A 16,445-nucleotide genomic window follows, 5' to 3' on the forward strand; every position below is an offset into this window, starting at 1 on the left:
GTAATAGCTGCTGCTGCTGCTGCTGCTCCATACCCTCCATCTCTGGACTGTATGGGAATGAGCAGCGATCTATTGCAGCCACCCCCTTAATAAGGGGTCGTTCCACAGCGCTCCCCGCCTCTTCCGGTAACAATTCTTGCTCCTCTCCCCCTCCAGAACACCGCCGGAGAGCTCACATAATTACCGGCGTTTCAAACCATGGGCGCCGCCATCTTGGATCCGGCGCGCCTCTCTGACATCACACAGGCACGCCCCTTCACTGAACGCCAGCCGTGCACCCGGAAGTCGCTCCAGCAGAGGGGGAGAGAGCGGCATGGCAGCCGCAGAATGGCTCCAGAGATCCGGACTGCGCTGGACCGACGCCCGCACGTGCGCAAGAGCCCGAAGGATCTGCGGACGGCGCTACCAGCGTCCCGAAGGCCGACCTACAGGCGTCCTGCCTGCTCTTCAAGAGCCGGGACGGGAGTGGGTAAGTGGATCTTCTATCAACGAAAAAATAAAAACAAAAAAGTACCGCCGTGATTCAGCACAAGGGTTCCCGTCAGGACAGGAAACCCAACTGAAGCGAGGGAGAGGTACCGCCCTTTTGTTTCGGTAGGTTTCCTGTCCCGACTGGGCGGATCCCTCTCTCAGGTGTGCTGTCATGGGAGACGGGAAAAATACAATTATGCCGGTTCCTTAAACACTTTTCTACGTGCCGTAATGATACGCACATGTTGGATTCACCCTGTTTGGTGCGGGCTCCAGCGCTGAGCCCGCACTTTTTCATGCACATGACAGCTGATCTATACAGCTGACATGTACCTGCAACAGCCGCAGGTGGAATCGCGATCCACCCGCCGCTGTTAATTAGTTAATTTAACTCGCACTTACAGGAAGCGCATCACTGGCTCCACCCATCGGTGACCCCGTCACATGATCGTGGGTCCCGTTGGGTCAGCATGACAACCAGAGGTCTGCAGCAGGAACTCCCTGGAACTTTTCAACCTTTTCCCACATATCATGCTTCAAACATAAAGATACCAAATGTAATTTTTGGATGAAGAATCAACAACAAGTGGAACACAATTGTGAAGTTGAATGAAATTTATTGGTTATTTTAAATTTTTGTGGAAATTCAAAAACTAAAAAGTGGGGCATGCAATATTATTCGGCCCCTTTACTTTCAGTGCAGCAAACTCACTCCAGAAGTTCATTGTGGATCTCTGAATGATCCAATGTTGTCCTAAATGCCTAATGATGATAAATATAATCCACCTGTGTGTAATCAAGTCTCCGTATAAATGCACCTGCTCTGTGATTGTCTCAGGGTTCTGTTTGAAGCACAGAGAGTATCATGAAGACCAAGGAACACAACAGGCAGGTCCTTGATACTGTTGTGGAGAAGTTTAAAGCCAGATTTGGATACAAAATGATTTTGAAAACTTTAAACATCCCAAATGAGCACTGTGCAAGCGATCATATTGAAATGGAAGGAGTATCATACCACTGCAAATCTACCAAGACCCGGCCGTCCCTCTAAACTTTCATCTCAAACAAGCAGAAGACTGAACAGAGACGCAGCCAAGAGGCCCATGATGACTCTGGATGAACTGTAGAGATCTACAGCTGAGGTGGGACAGTCTGTCCATAGGACAACAATCAGTCAAACACTGCACAAATCTGGTCTTTATGGAAGAGTGGCAAGAAGAAAGCCATTTCTCAAAGATATCCATAAAAAGTGTCATTTAAAGTTTGCAACAAGCCACCTGGGAGACACAAACATGTGGAAGAAGGTGCTCTGGTCATATGAAACCAAAATCAAACTTTTGGCAACAATGCCAAACGATATGTTTGGCATAAAGGCAACACAGCTTATCACCCTGAACACACCATCCCCACTGTCAAACATGTTGGTGGAAGCATCATGGTTTGGGCCTGCTTTTCTTCAGCAGGGACAGGGAAGATGGTTAAAATTGATGGGGAGATGGATGGAGGCAAATACAGGACCATTCTTGAAAAAAGCCTGTTGGAGTCTGCAAAAGACCTGAGACTGGGACGGAGATTTGTCTTCCAACAAGACAATGATCTCAAACATAAAGCAAAATCTACCATGGAATGATTCACAAATAGACGTATCCAGGTGTTAGAATGGCCAAGTCAAAGTCCAGACCTCAATCCAATCGAGAATCTGTGGAAAGAGCTGAAAACTGCTGTCCACAAACGATCTCCATCAAACCTCACTGAGCTCGCACTGTTTGCCAAGGAAGAATGGGCAAGAATTTCAGTCTCTCGATGTACAAAACTGATAGACATACCCCAAGCGACTTGCAGCTGTAATCGCAGCAAAAGGTGGCGCAACAAAGTATTAAGTTACAGGGGCCGAATAATATTGCACGCCCCACTTTTCAGTTTTTGAATTTCCATAAAAATAACCAATAAATTTTGTTCAACTTCACAATTGTGTTCCACTTGTTGTTGATTCTTCACCAAAAATTTACATTTGGAATCTTTATGTTTGAAGCAGGATATGTGGGAAAAGGTTGAAAAGTTCCAGGCAATGCACTGTGTATGAATGAACCTATATTGAGGTGACACGACTAAAGTAAATTTAAATATTTATTAACATAATAAGGATAAGGCAATGACATAACAAAATCTCTCAACAGAAAAAACTGGCGGTGAATGGGAAATAATATAAATATATCATACGCAGTAGCAGCCAAATAGATATTGCACAAAAAAGGGGGTATGGTGCAAAGGTTACAGGTACGTTAAAGGTGAAAGTCAAATAAATCGGTAATAAATAAACTAACAAGTACCTAGTGAAAATTTCACCTAAGCCCCTGCAGTAAAACAAAGTGTGTTATCAAATTCAAAGAGCATTGAATACAAAAAACCTAGTGGATGAAGACACACCATACTGGCATGAATAATCATCAAAGTATTAAAATATTAAAGTGACTAGTGCACAATATAAGAAATAGCAGATGCCAGAAGGTGATGGGGGCTGCTTACCCACTCAAACTGCTGTGCGCCCAACGTGCGTTTCGCTGCAGCTTTCACAAGGGACAAAGAAAGTAAGCGTTTCAGTGCTTGTCTTGTTCCGAGGGCATCACCTTGTATCTACACCAAAGTCCTTTCAATAAAAACGTCAGCTCAGCACGCAAAAAAATAAGCTCCCACACAGTCCCAACTTGTCCCGCAAAAAAACAAGCCCTCACATGGCCATATTGACTGAAAAATAAAAAAAAAGGTATTGCTCTGGGGAAAAAAAGGAGCAAAAAACGAAAACGCAATGGAAAATGACCTGGGGGTTAAGGATGTGGATATACTTGAAAATACTAGTGGTGCAGCAATAAGCTAGTGTTCTCTATATGATGCAGCCAGCATGATGATGTCATAGCTCCACTTGTACCATTCAGCAGGATAGCACGATCCTAGCCATAAGAGGCCTATGCAGTTCACGGAAAGTGTTTGTGTTTTATTTCTCATCTGTAAATAATTTATTAACCCTAAGGGGGTGTAGACTCAGTGGGTAATGAAACATCCTATCAAAAACTGGAAAGCTTGTTTTAAAAAAATAAATATATATATATATATATATATATATATATATATATAATTATTATTATTATTGAAACGAAATACAATATATGGACACAAAGGATTTTATGAGGTGATATAAAAGAAAGCATCACAAGGCTATATCATGTACAAACATTAATAAGCAGCAGTATATAAACCTGTGTTCATGTGGTGGATTTTACTCCAGTATCCAAGTGAATTAATGAATTATTTATATAATAATATAAAATGTAAATGGAGAAGAAATATACTCTAAGGCTATGTGCACATGTTGCGGATTTTGATGCGTTTTCGCAGCATTTTTGGACACGCGGAATTGCATCAAATCAGCAATGTAGTACAGTAACAATGACAATCAATGGGAATTTGAGAATTGCTGTGCACATACTGTGTAAAAATCCGTGCGGATTCAATGCGTTTTTTTTCCCCGCAGTATGTCAATTCTTTGAGCCGAAACGCAGCGTTTCTGCACCCATTGACTATACATTGAGTAAGGCAAATCCCCATATAATAAAACGCATGACAATCTGCAGCAAATCCGCAAGAAAATCACATCAGGTCCGCAAGCATTTTGGCCTGCGTTTACCCTAAGGCTATGAGCACATGTTGCGGATTTTGATGCGTTTCCGCAGAGTTTTGTTAATTATTGTGCACATGCTGCAAAAAAAAAACACATGGATTTGCAGCATTTTATTTTCCGCAGCATGTCAATTCTTTTTGCGGATCTGCAGCGTTTCTGCACCCATTGACTACCATTGAGTCAGGCAAATCCGCAGCAAAACCGCAGGATTAAAAAGATCTGCGGTTTTGCTGTGGAGTTGCCTACGAGAAATGCTGCAGATCGGGAAGAGGAAGAGTGTGTGGGTGGAGACTGTGTGCGGAGAAGATGTGTATGTCTGTGTGCGGGTGTTTGTGTGTGTCTGCAGGGCTGGGTGTGTGCGTGGCTGTGTGTGTGTCTGTGTGTGTGCGCGCGTCTGTATGTAGACAAGCATCGTCTGATGGGTCCCATCCCGTTATGCCTGCTACAGTGACAGCTAGCCGGATGATGGGACACCAGTATTTCATGTGTAAAAACAAAACACATACAGTGCATACATATTCAGACATACAGTACATACATATACATACAGTACATAAATATACACATACAGTACATACCTACACACATACAGTACATACTCACCAATCACCTAGTCCCTGACGCCCTCAATGACCTGTAAAAAAAAATAAATAAATAAACCAACAGTATACTCCCTGTTCCGACGTAATCCATTTAATATAGAGTGCAGATGTGACCGCTCTCCAGTGGCTGCGGTGAAATAATGACAGGAGATAATCCTCTGCACTGTATCCCTCCGCCACCATGACTTCAGCAGAGTTTATACTGTCACTTGCGGCACTACTGCATGGGAAAATTCTCACGCAGCAGTGCCTTAAAGTGTGAGCCTGAACTAATTGAACCCTCAGTGATAACACTGCAGGAGCCATTGTCTCCTGTCAGTGTGTCACTCAAGGCCCTTTAGAGTGGTCACATCTCCTGATGTGACCACTCTATAGGGGAGATCATCATGGGCCACTCGTTATTAAATGGATTACGTCGGACAAGGGAGTATTTGTGTTGGTTTATTTATTTTTTTTTTGCAGGTGATCGAGGGCGTCGCATGGATTAGGTGTAACAATAAAGATGGCAAACTGTGTAGCGTTTTATTTCATTAAAATACTTTATTCTGGCTGTGTGTTTATTTAGCCCTTTCACAACTATTAGATTAGTAATGGATAGGTACAAGAAGTAAAAGGAACGGCGCTCCATCCGGGTGTAGTATTTCTTAGAAAAAGATTTATTAAGCCAAAAACAAGCAACGTTTCGACCGGTAATCGGTCTTTGTCAAGCATGCAATACATCATAGGCAGCCATCTTAAATAGCATGGGTGCCACGCAGTGCACCAATCACCATTGACACCACCCCCCACATATAACAAATGATTTCTAGAAAAAACAGACATCAATACTCAATATAAACAGGTATCATAAATATACAATATAATAACATATAAAACGTCACATAATGCCGCATAGATGCAGAGATCGTCCTGTTTTCATCCTGAGTTCCTGTAGTACTCCTTCCTGTATATCCGTTTCCATGGGAACAGCCGACCAATCACCAGATCCACCATTACTGCATATGAGTCCAAGGGAGCGATCATCCAATCGTATCCTCTGATGCATATATTCCCGCAAAGGTCACCCAATTGCCAACACTCTATAATACACAAACTCTATCCCCACATAACATGTCCGGGTCATCACAAACCCCAATCGGAGCGCATGAAACCGTGCAGCCACTCAGGTGCCCGGGTGAGACGACGCCTCCCGGCTGCAGCACGGGCCAGCCCACCGAACACAGTGCGCGCGCGCACCCACACAGGCATCCAAATCCAGATGCCCCATGTGTGCGCAAGCGCACCCATGCCAGCGACCAGACCCCGCCCCAGGTCCGAAGCAGCCGCCCACTCCTATGTCTCTAATAAACAGATGCCGTCACATGCGCACACTGACAACGGGTGCATGGAAAACAGCCACGGTGTTGCGCAAGCGCATCACACCCGGGTGAGCTCAAGAAAGAGCGCCCACCCTGGAACAATCACGGAAGCTCAACCACCGCAGAGGATACCCACCCCATCAGGTGCTTGCATCATAAAGGGAATACCATCCCTATAGGAACAGTACAGTCCAAAAGAGAGACCCATAATAGAAGTGCTATATATAGACAAAACCTTCACATAATTACACGGCAATATATGTATAAAATATCACACTAACTTTATAGACAATGAGGCAATCGAGTAGCATAAACGGAGACAGATCAAACAACAAATATCCATTTATTAATAATTCTTGTAGGAAAAAATCCTCCAAATAATAGATGATCCATCTCCATCAGCCACCGAATGTCCCAATGTCTACAAAACATAACAAAAAACATGACATCAGTAGGGTATCAAAAAATCAGATGTCCATTTAAAAACAACTACATACTGACGAACCCACTGCCCCAAGGGATAGAGGCCAGATTTAAGTACATGACAACAAATTGAAATCTAAGTTCAGACCCTTTGGTTGTAACGTATCCAGTGTATATATCCATCTCATCTCTTTCTTCTTTAGTATCTGCAACCTATCTCCACCTCTCCTCAACAAGGGCACACTATCAATGACCCTGAAGCGAAGCTGGTTCACAGAGTGTCTCATTTCCAAGAAGTGTTTTGGAATTGGTAAATCTGTGATAGCAGTCCTAATCGTACTCTTATGTGTGCTAATCCGAATTTTCACTGCTGTAGTCGTCTCGCCTATGTAGGCCAAGCCACACGGACAGACAATCATGTATACTACATAGTTAGACAAGCAAGTATACCTTTCCTTCAGGTAGATCTTTTTGCCAGTATGAGGGTGATGGAAGAAATCCCCCTTCAGCAGATTATTGCAACAGGCACAACCCAGACATGGGAAATTACCAGGTCTGGCTGTGCCCAAAAATTGTTGCACCGGGGTCCTCTCAGGGCCAATATCAGATCTTACTAATTTATCCCTTAAATTCCGACCCCTTCTGAACGACATCATTGGAGGTGACCTGAAACCCACGATGGACGGCAGGCCCCGTTGTAGGAAAGACCAATGTCTCTTCAACACTCGACCGATCTGATTACTGGCAGAATTGTAAGTAGATACAAAGGGGATACGTACACATGGCTGTCTATTAGGTGGCTTATTGCAAGAATACTCCATCCGTATGCCCTGTTTCTTATGTTTCACGAGTCCATTTAAGAAAAAAAAAAAAAAACACAAAACTTTTTACAATAAGCCACCTAATAGACAGCCATGTGTACGTATCCCCTTTGTATCTACTTACAATTCTGCCAGTAATCAGATCGGTCGAGTGTTGAAGAGACATTGGTCTTTCCTACAACGGGGCCTGCCGTCCATCGTGGGTTTCAGGTCACCTCCAATGATGTCGTTCAGAAGGGGTTGGAATTTAAGGGATAAATTAGTAAGATCTGATATTGGCCCTGAGAGGACCCCGGTGCAACAATTTTTGGGCACAGCCAGACCTGGTAATTTCCCATGTCTGGGTTGTGCCTGTTGCAATAATCTGCTGAAGGGGGATTTCTTCCATCACCCTCATACTGGCAAAAAGATCTACCTGAAGGAAAGGTATACTTGCTTGTCTAACTATGTAGTATACATGATTGTCTGTCCGTGTGGCTTGGCCTACATAGGCGAGACGACTACAGCAGTGAAAATTCGGATTAGCACACATAAGAGTACGATTAGGACTGCTATGACAGATTTACCAATTCCAAAACACTTCTTGGAAATGAGACACTCTGTGAACCAGCTTCGCTTCAGGGTCATTGATAGTGTGCCCTTGTTGAGGAGAGGTGGAGATAGGTTGCAGATACTAAAGAAGAAAGAGATGAGATGGATATATACACTGGATACGTTACAACCAAAGGGTCTGAACTTAGATTTCAATTTGTTGTCATGTACTTAAATCTGGCCTCTATCCCTTGGGGCAGTGGGTTCGTCAGTATGTAGTTGTTTTTAAATGGACATCTGATTTTTTGATACCCTACTGATGTCATGTTTTTTGTTATGTTTTGTAGACATTGGGACATTCGGTGGCTGATGGAGATGGATCATCTATTATTTGGAGGATTTTTTCCTACAAGAATTATTAATAAATGGATATTTGTTGTTTGATCTGTCTCCGTTTATGCTACTCGATTGCCTCATTGTCTATAAAGTTAGTGTGATATTTTATACATATATTGCCGTGTAATTATGTGAAGGTTTTGTCTATATATAGCACTTCTATTATGGGTCTCTCTTTTGGACTGTACTGTTCCTATAGGGATGGTATTCCCTTTATGATGCAAGCACCTGATGGGGTGGGTATCCTCTGCGGTGGTTGAGCTTCCGTGATTGTTCCAGGGTGGGCGCTCTTTCTTGAGCTCACCCGGGTGTGATGCGCTTGCGCAACACCGTGGCTGTTTTCCATGCACCCGTTGTCAGTGTGCGCATGTGACGGCATCTGTTTATTAGAGACATAGGAGTGGGCGGCTGCTTCGGACCTGGGGCGGGGTCTGGTCGCTGGCATGGGTGCGCTTGCGCACACATGGGGCATCTGGATTTGGATGCCTGTGTGGGTGCGCGCGCGCACTGTGTTCGGTGGGCTGGCCCGTGCTGCAGCCGGGAGGCGTCGTCTCACCCGGGCACCTGAGTGGCTGCACGGTTTCATGCGCTCCGATTGGGGTTTGTGATGACCCGGACATGTTATGTGGGGATAGAGTTTGTGTATTATAGAGTGTTGGCAATTGGGTGACCTTTGCGGGAATATATGCATCAGAGGATACGATTGGATGATCGCTCCCTTGGACTCATATGCAGTAATGGTGGATCTGGTGATTGGTCGGCTGTTCCCATGGAAACGGATATACAGGAAGGAGTACTACAGGAACTCAGGATGAAAACAGGACGATCTCTGCATCTATGCGGCATTATGTGACGTTTTATATGTTATTATATTGTATATTTATGATACCTGTTTATATTGAGTATTGATGTCTGTTTTTTCTAGAAATCATTTGTTATATGTGGGGGGTGGTGTCAATGGTGATTGGTGCACTGCGTGGCACCCATGCTATTTAAGATGGCTGCCTATGATGTATTGCATGCTTGACAAAGACCGATTACCGGTCGAAACGTTGCTTGTTTTTGGCTTAATAAATCTTTTTCTAAGAAATACTACACCCGGATGGAGCGCTGTTCCTTTTACTTCTTGTGGCTATAGTGGATCCGGGACGATTCCCTGGATGTCGAACGGGCGCCCCAGGACTGCGAGTGCTGTCAGTCGTTGCTTGTTGTATAGTAATAGATAGGTGTCTTATTGACGCCTCTCAATTACTAAGCCAGCTTGATGTCACCTTACAATTCAAAAGTGACATCAACCCCACAACTATTACCCCATATGCCACCGCTACAGGGCAGTAGGAAGAGCGAGGCTAAGTGCCGGAATTGGCGCATCTTAGAGGCGTGCCATTTTCTGGGGTGTTTGTAGTGGGGGAGAAATATCCATGGTCCCTTCCTAGGCTATGAATATCAGCCCGCAGCTGTCTGCATAGCCTTTTCTGGCTATTATAGGGGGACCCCACGTATTTTTTTGGGGGGTCCCCCTATTTTAATAGCCCGTAAAGGCTAAATATACAGCTGCGGGCTGATAATCATAGCCTGGGAAGATCAATGGGTATAAACCCCTTTCTAGGCTATAAACATCAGCCCCCAGTCGCTGGCGTTCCCTCTCTGTCTCAGAAAATTGCACGGGAGCCCACGCCATTTAAAAAAACAAACATTTTTTACTTAAACATATTGCGTTTAAGGCCGGGGTCACACTTGCGAGAAACTCACACGAGTCTATCTATCTATTTATCTATGTGAAAGGATTGGCAATATGGTACTGATGACACAGTGTTTATCTGCCCATAGAACACACAAAACCAAAGGGATGAATAAAAAAAAAACTGAACACAGTACTTGTATGGCCAGATCATGCACAAGGATGGGAATAAAGACACAGAGAGCACTATGTGGCAGGTATCACAATAACTGTGCACCAATGTACTTCCAGATATATATAATCAAGTGAGATAATAAATGTAGCATGAACATATATGACCTGCAAATGTAGCCAACAGCCAAAAATTACATAAAACACATGTGTATAAGTATGTAATAAAAGTAAGGGTGCAAAGTGCACTATATGGTGGGTATATAGGTGTCTGTGTACAAATGTATTAGCAAATATAATATATCAAATAAGATGGTAAATGTGAAACTGCCATATAAGTCCAGGAAATGGTAAGAATTGCTGGTACACATTGCCTGAGAAGCCTAAATATGTGTCAGTTATCCAATAAAAAGCATATGCTTCAATGTAAAAACCAGGTAACCAGCATAGATATTGTACCATCCAAGGGAAATATAATATAGAAATGCATATGATGAATGCAAATGTGTGTCCAAACAATGGCGCAAGAGGACAGAATTATTTCAGAAAATAGTAGCCTGAGAACAAAATAATGTAGCGCTGCAGTGTAGCTCAGATGCATGGATTATAAAATGTCCATGATTGCGCAAGTAACAGCCTAAGTGCTGAGTAGTGGAAATAGCTATGGAGGATATCCACTTAATAAAACGTAACTTTTAATATATATATAAAAATAAAAAACTCGTATCCTAACAAACACATATATAGACATTAAACAATGTGCTCAAGTGAATCAGTGCTCAAGATAAAAAATTGGAGCGGTCTTACCAATTAGACGGACATAGGAGTACTCCCTCACGCTTCTGTAAGGGGAGTGGTATCAAGAATAAGCCTTAGCCTGGAGGGTAGGAGAAAGATGTATCACTGCTATCTTCCCTGTAAACCCCCCTAAGAGCTCCTGCCCTGACAAGGACAGGCCCCAAGTAAGTCCTGCTATGGACACCCAGCAACCAAAAAAAGCAGAATAAATGCAATGTCTCTATATCTCCCAACGCGTTTCAACTCCAATGAGGGAGAATCATCAGGGGAGTTAAATTCAATGTGAGGCAATAACCAGTGGGTCTGTTCAAATAGTCCAAGAAAAAAGTTCAGTCACATGGAATCCATATAGGTCCATATAAAGTCCGTGTCCTTAAGGGATCCGCAGTGGCAAGGAGTCCCAATACACAGTCCCCAGGTATCGACTGTGTCCGCAACTTGGAGTAAGTCCCTTCACACTGGCCAAAATGCTCCCCCTATATAGCCCCTAAATACCAGACAGCTGTATACAATTGTACCTTAATTAGAAGATCGGCGTTATACACCCGGTTCTGTCATCGCATGGTGGTGTAGCTCCGGCCGCCGTAGCGCTTGTCACCGGAAGTGCCGGCGCTATTATGAGGACGTCATATCCGTCCACCATATTGGTGGAGCGCAGCACTCCCATCAGCCGGTTCTCTCCTCGCATGGTGGAACAGTTTCAGCCGCTGTAGCGCCTGTAACCGGAAGTGTCGGCGCCATTTTGAGAGCGTCATATCCGGTCACCATGTTAATGGAGCCCGGCATTCCCAGAAGCGGAGGCTGGGTGGAATAATTACGGCAACATCGGCCTTGTTTCAAAAGCGTCGCCTCTACCCACCATGCAGATGGCGTCCAGCGCTCCCATATGTTAGTAGCGGCAACGCCATATTAGAGGCGTCCTTTACGCTCAAAGTGTTGCCTCTCTCTGGAGCAACAATCTGTCAAGATCCCCGCCTCTCACCGGCATGTCAATCCTGTCGATACCCATAAATCGTATGGCTCTGACATCTCCCCCATGCATACTGTTGACATGCTTTGCAACCGGGGTGTCTCTATGTCACCTAAATGTTCCTCCACCCTCCTCCTGAATTCTCTTATTGTTTTCCCAACGTAGGTAATGCCACACTGACATAGAGCCCTGTATATGACTCCTGTACTCCTACAATTAACAAATTGCTTAAGTTTGAAAGTCTCCTGTGTATTCTCATTAAAAAACTCGTTACCCGTGCATATTGAGTCGCACGCTATACACCCACTACATCTAAAGCATCCCGCTGGTCTCTGTGGGAGCCAAGTTATTTCCCTGGGTGCACTAAAGTGACTATGTACCAATCTGTCACCTAGTGTCTTAGCTCTACGGTATGTAATTATTGGTTCATTCCCCAGGGTGTCCCTCAAGTCCTCATCCATCTTGAGGATGTCCCAATGTCTTCTTACGATATTTTTGACTGACGACGCTCCATTATCATATGTGCAAATAATTCTCGTCACTTTTGTTGGTTCAATCTCCTCCGTTCGGGGTGTTAAGAGGCTCTCCCTATCTTGCTTATTAGCATGTTGAAATGCTTCCCGTAGGATCCGATCTGGGTACCCTCTGATCCGAAATCTCTGTCTTAAATCGCCGGCCATGATTTTAAAATCTCTCTTACTAGAACAATTATGTCGTAGTCGCAAATATTGGCCTTTTGGAATGCCTTTCTTTAGGGAGTATGGGTGGTTACTGTCCCATCTTAGTAACAAATTAGTTGCAGTGGGTTTCCTGTATATCGTGCTCTCTAGCCGGTCCCCTCCCTGTGATTTAGATATCAATACATCCAAGAAAGGTATCTGGTAATCCTGTATGTCAAAGGTAAATCTGAGACCCACATCATTATGATTAAGCAGCCCAATGAATTGACTGAACTCATCTCTAGTTCCCCTCCAGATAACAAAAATATCATCAATGTACCTGACCCATAAATCAATATGGGCCAGGTACTTGGTATGCAACTCTGAGAAGGCAATGCAAGTGCTGAGTAGGAATAAATAAATCATGCTGCAAGTGCAGTCGCTAGATAGGAAACTCAGTTAGACACCAGGGACAAATAAATAGTGACCTAAAAGGATGGTTACCTGTATGGTTGTGTGGATATGAGCAGACACGCGTCCCGACGCGTGTTTCGGATTGAGTCCTTCGTCAGGGGTAGGACTCGATTCTGAAACGCACGTCGGGGCTTGCGCCATTGTTTGGACATACATTTGCATTTATCATATGCATTTCTATATTATATTTCCCTTGGATGGTACTATATCTATGCTGGTTACCTGGTTTTTACCTTGAAGCATATGTTTTTTATTGCATAACTGACACATATTTAGGGTTCTCATGCATTGTGTACCAGCAATTCTTACCATTTGCTGGACTTATATGGCAGTTTCACATTTACCATCTTATTTGATATATTTGCTAGTACATTTGTGCACAGACACCTATATACCCGCCATATAGTGCAGTTTGCACCCTTACTTTTATGACATACTTATACATGTGTTTTACATAATTTTCGGGTGTTAGCTACGTTTGCAGGTCACATATGTTCATGCTACATTTATTATCTCTCTTGATTATATATATCTGGAAGTACATTGGTGCACAGTTATTATACCTGCCATATAGTGCCCTTTGTGTCTTTATTTCCATCCTTGTGCATGATCTGGCCACACAAGTACTGTGTTCAGTTTTTTTTATTCAACCCTTTGGTTTTGTGTGTTCTATGGGCAGATACACACTGTGTGTCATCAGTACCATATTGCCAATCCTTTCTCCCTTCCTTTGTTTCTAACATTAATAAACAACAATTTTTTGCATATACCATTGCTTTTGTATTTATTATCTGACCTCACAGTTCGGTTTTTTCTTTGCTATCTGCATTTTACCGAATGGTCTGCCATTCTTTCCATAGCAAGCACCTGATTACTTGTTGTCGTATACTCACACGGGATAATTATTATTATTCTTTGCCTTTTATGTTGCTTGTGAAGTGTGTAACTCTTCCTATCTATCTGTGTGTGTAAACATTATTATTCAATGGAGTATGTAAATGAAGAGGTTGGACAAGAAATGACATCACAATTCTTTCTTTTTTTGTTAAATAATTAGATCTTTATTTTGCTTACAAAAACGTATACAAATCCACAAGAGAAAAATGCATGAAAATCCGCATCAAACCCACGCGGATTTTTACATGCGTTTTCTGCCAAGAGATGCAGAATCTGTGCAGAAAACTCCACAGGCAAATCTACAACGTGTGCAAATACCCAAAGAGTGATTCAATTGGATACTTCAGTAAAGTGCTAATTGTATAAAAACTGAAATACTCGTAATATATGTGCAAGAAGAGGGGTTTTCAAGTTTACAATATAAATAACATTATTAAAATTATATCGCCATTATATTTCTCCATGATGTTGAAATGTGTCTGCTACTTGTTGTCTGTTCATCATTTATGAGGGATTTTATTGAATATGCTGTCAATTTGCTGTTTTGGAAGCTGGTAACACTCGTGGACTTATCCTCTGCAGTAGAGGTCAGTTTTTGTCTCACTTTGCTAGGAAAGCACTCAGGAAGGTCAGTTTCATCATACTGATTAATGGTTTTCATGACTGCACTTGAGAATACTTTCAAACTTCTAAAATTTTTCTGGATCGACTGACTTTCGTGTCTCTTAAGTAATGATGGAAAGTTGCGTATCTTTGCTTAGTTGTGAGGCTACTGCCATATTCTGTCTTAGAACAGTTGTGGAACAGGGATCAGTTCTACATGGAACTGTGTATCATCATGGTCTCTGCAGAACACCCTTGATGGTTGCAAACACCTTCTTAAGTCCGCCGGTGATTCCACATATGAACTCTTACCAGGGCATATCTGTTAATTTGAAGCCATTCCAGATGACTACCTGATAAAGCTGCTTGAGAGAATACCAACGTGGTGTAAAGCTGTCATGAGAGTAAAAGAGGGCTACTTTGAGGAACCTAAAGTTTAACACATGTTCTGATTTGTTTCAAAAGTATTTCTTTACACCTTGTTTCCATAGGTGTTCATTCATAGTATTCAGCCTGAATCTACAATTTGCAAGTTCTAATAAGAACAAGGAAAACCATTGCATGCGCAGCTGTGTCCATACTTTTTATTGGTACTGTATACTGGGCAAAGCACAATGGGTAATGGACTTCTATATTGAACGGGAAGAGGGGTGCTCATAGTGGCTAAATAATTAATTAAATTTTTTTTTTGGGGGGGGGGAATTGGGTGATTAATTAATTGTAGCAGGGAAGAAGGTTAGTGCTGACTTATTAACCACTTCCTGACATTGTCTGGATCCCTGTCTTTAATGCAGGCTCAGAAGTTGCCTGCATCATTTGGAGCGCCCCATGGGGCCGTGGGGTACTCGGTACCAGGTCTGGTGGTACTTAAAAAGGTGGTCACGGCGGCAGTGACCCTGGGCACTCAAGTTAAAGGGGAAGTCTTTAAAGGGGAAGTTTTGTAGAAAAGTGGAAAATGTTCGTGATGTCACCTGTGGTACTCGGCAATAAAGGTGTTAGCCGACACTGCTGTACAGTCCTCTGGGGGCAGATGATAATGCAGATGAGTTGTTATAGCTCTCCACAGGTAGAGCTTGATTCCCAGGGCAGTTAGTGATGTGGGTTGCAGTGTTACTAGCGACAAGTGGAGGGGCAGAGTGGATGATGCCAGGAAGAAATAGAAGGACACAGTTTGTTGCAGTTCTCACGGTTTTACTCACAGTTCAGATTCCCCAGCTGGGGTGCTAAGTCCAGGAAACTCTCCAGCAAGCCGGGCACTTGTCCAAAAATCCTCTTCTGTATGTGCCTCTCCTGGCTGTCTTTCTGCACTGGCTATTGCCTCTCCTGCCCTGTGCTTGCCACCCAGTGTCCCAAGCCAGTGAACGCGGGTCTTGTCGGGCGACGTACTCTCTGTTCCCTGGACTATGTATTCACCTTTTCGGTGAGTAGGTAACATAGTTATTAAGGTTGAAGGAAGACTTTAAGTCCATCTAGTTCAACCTATAGCCTAACCTAACATGCCCTAACATGTTGATCCAGAGGAAGGCAAAAAAAAACCATGTGGCAAATAATAAGCTCCACTTTGGGGAAAAAAATTCCTTTCCGACTCCACATACGGCAATCAGACTAGTTCCCTGGATCAACGTCCTATCAAGGAATCTAGCATATATACCCTGCAACATTATACTTTTCAAGAAAGGTATCCAATCCCCTCTTAAATTTAAGTAATGAATCACTCATTACAACATCATATGGCAGAGAGTTCTATAGTCTCACTGCTCTTACAGTAAAGAATCCGAGTCTGTTATTATGCCTAAACCTTCTTTCCTTCAGACGTAGAGGATGCCCCCTTGTCCCTGTTTCAGGTCTATGATTAAAAAGATCATCAGAAAGGTCTTTGTACTGTCCCCTCATATATTTATACATTAAAATAAG

The 16,445-nt window shown here is 43.1% G+C and overlaps 1 protein-coding gene across 4 annotated transcripts in view; it reads right to left on the bottom strand.

The window, feature by feature from the left end:
- Positions 1–16,445, bottom strand: part of LOC138670161 (multidrug and toxin extrusion protein 1-like) — a 142,231-nt gene that overhangs the window by 26,159 nt on the left and 99,627 nt on the right. For 2 of the 4 annotated variants that reach the window (XR_011319308.1, XR_011319309.1), the window contains exon 16: positions 2,998–3,118. The exons of the other annotated variants lie outside the window; for them this stretch is intronic. The gene's annotated coding sequence lies outside the window, so the exon portion shown is untranslated. The remainder of the gene's footprint in view (positions 1–2,997; positions 3,119–16,445) is intronic. 4 annotated transcript variants of the gene reach the window in all.

The sequence above is a fragment of the Ranitomeya imitator genome, chromosome 3, assembly GCF_032444005.1.
Source record: "Ranitomeya imitator isolate aRanImi1 chromosome 3, aRanImi1.pri, whole genome shotgun sequence".
Taxonomy (NCBI): domain Eukaryota; kingdom Metazoa; phylum Chordata; class Amphibia; order Anura; family Dendrobatidae; genus Ranitomeya; species Ranitomeya imitator.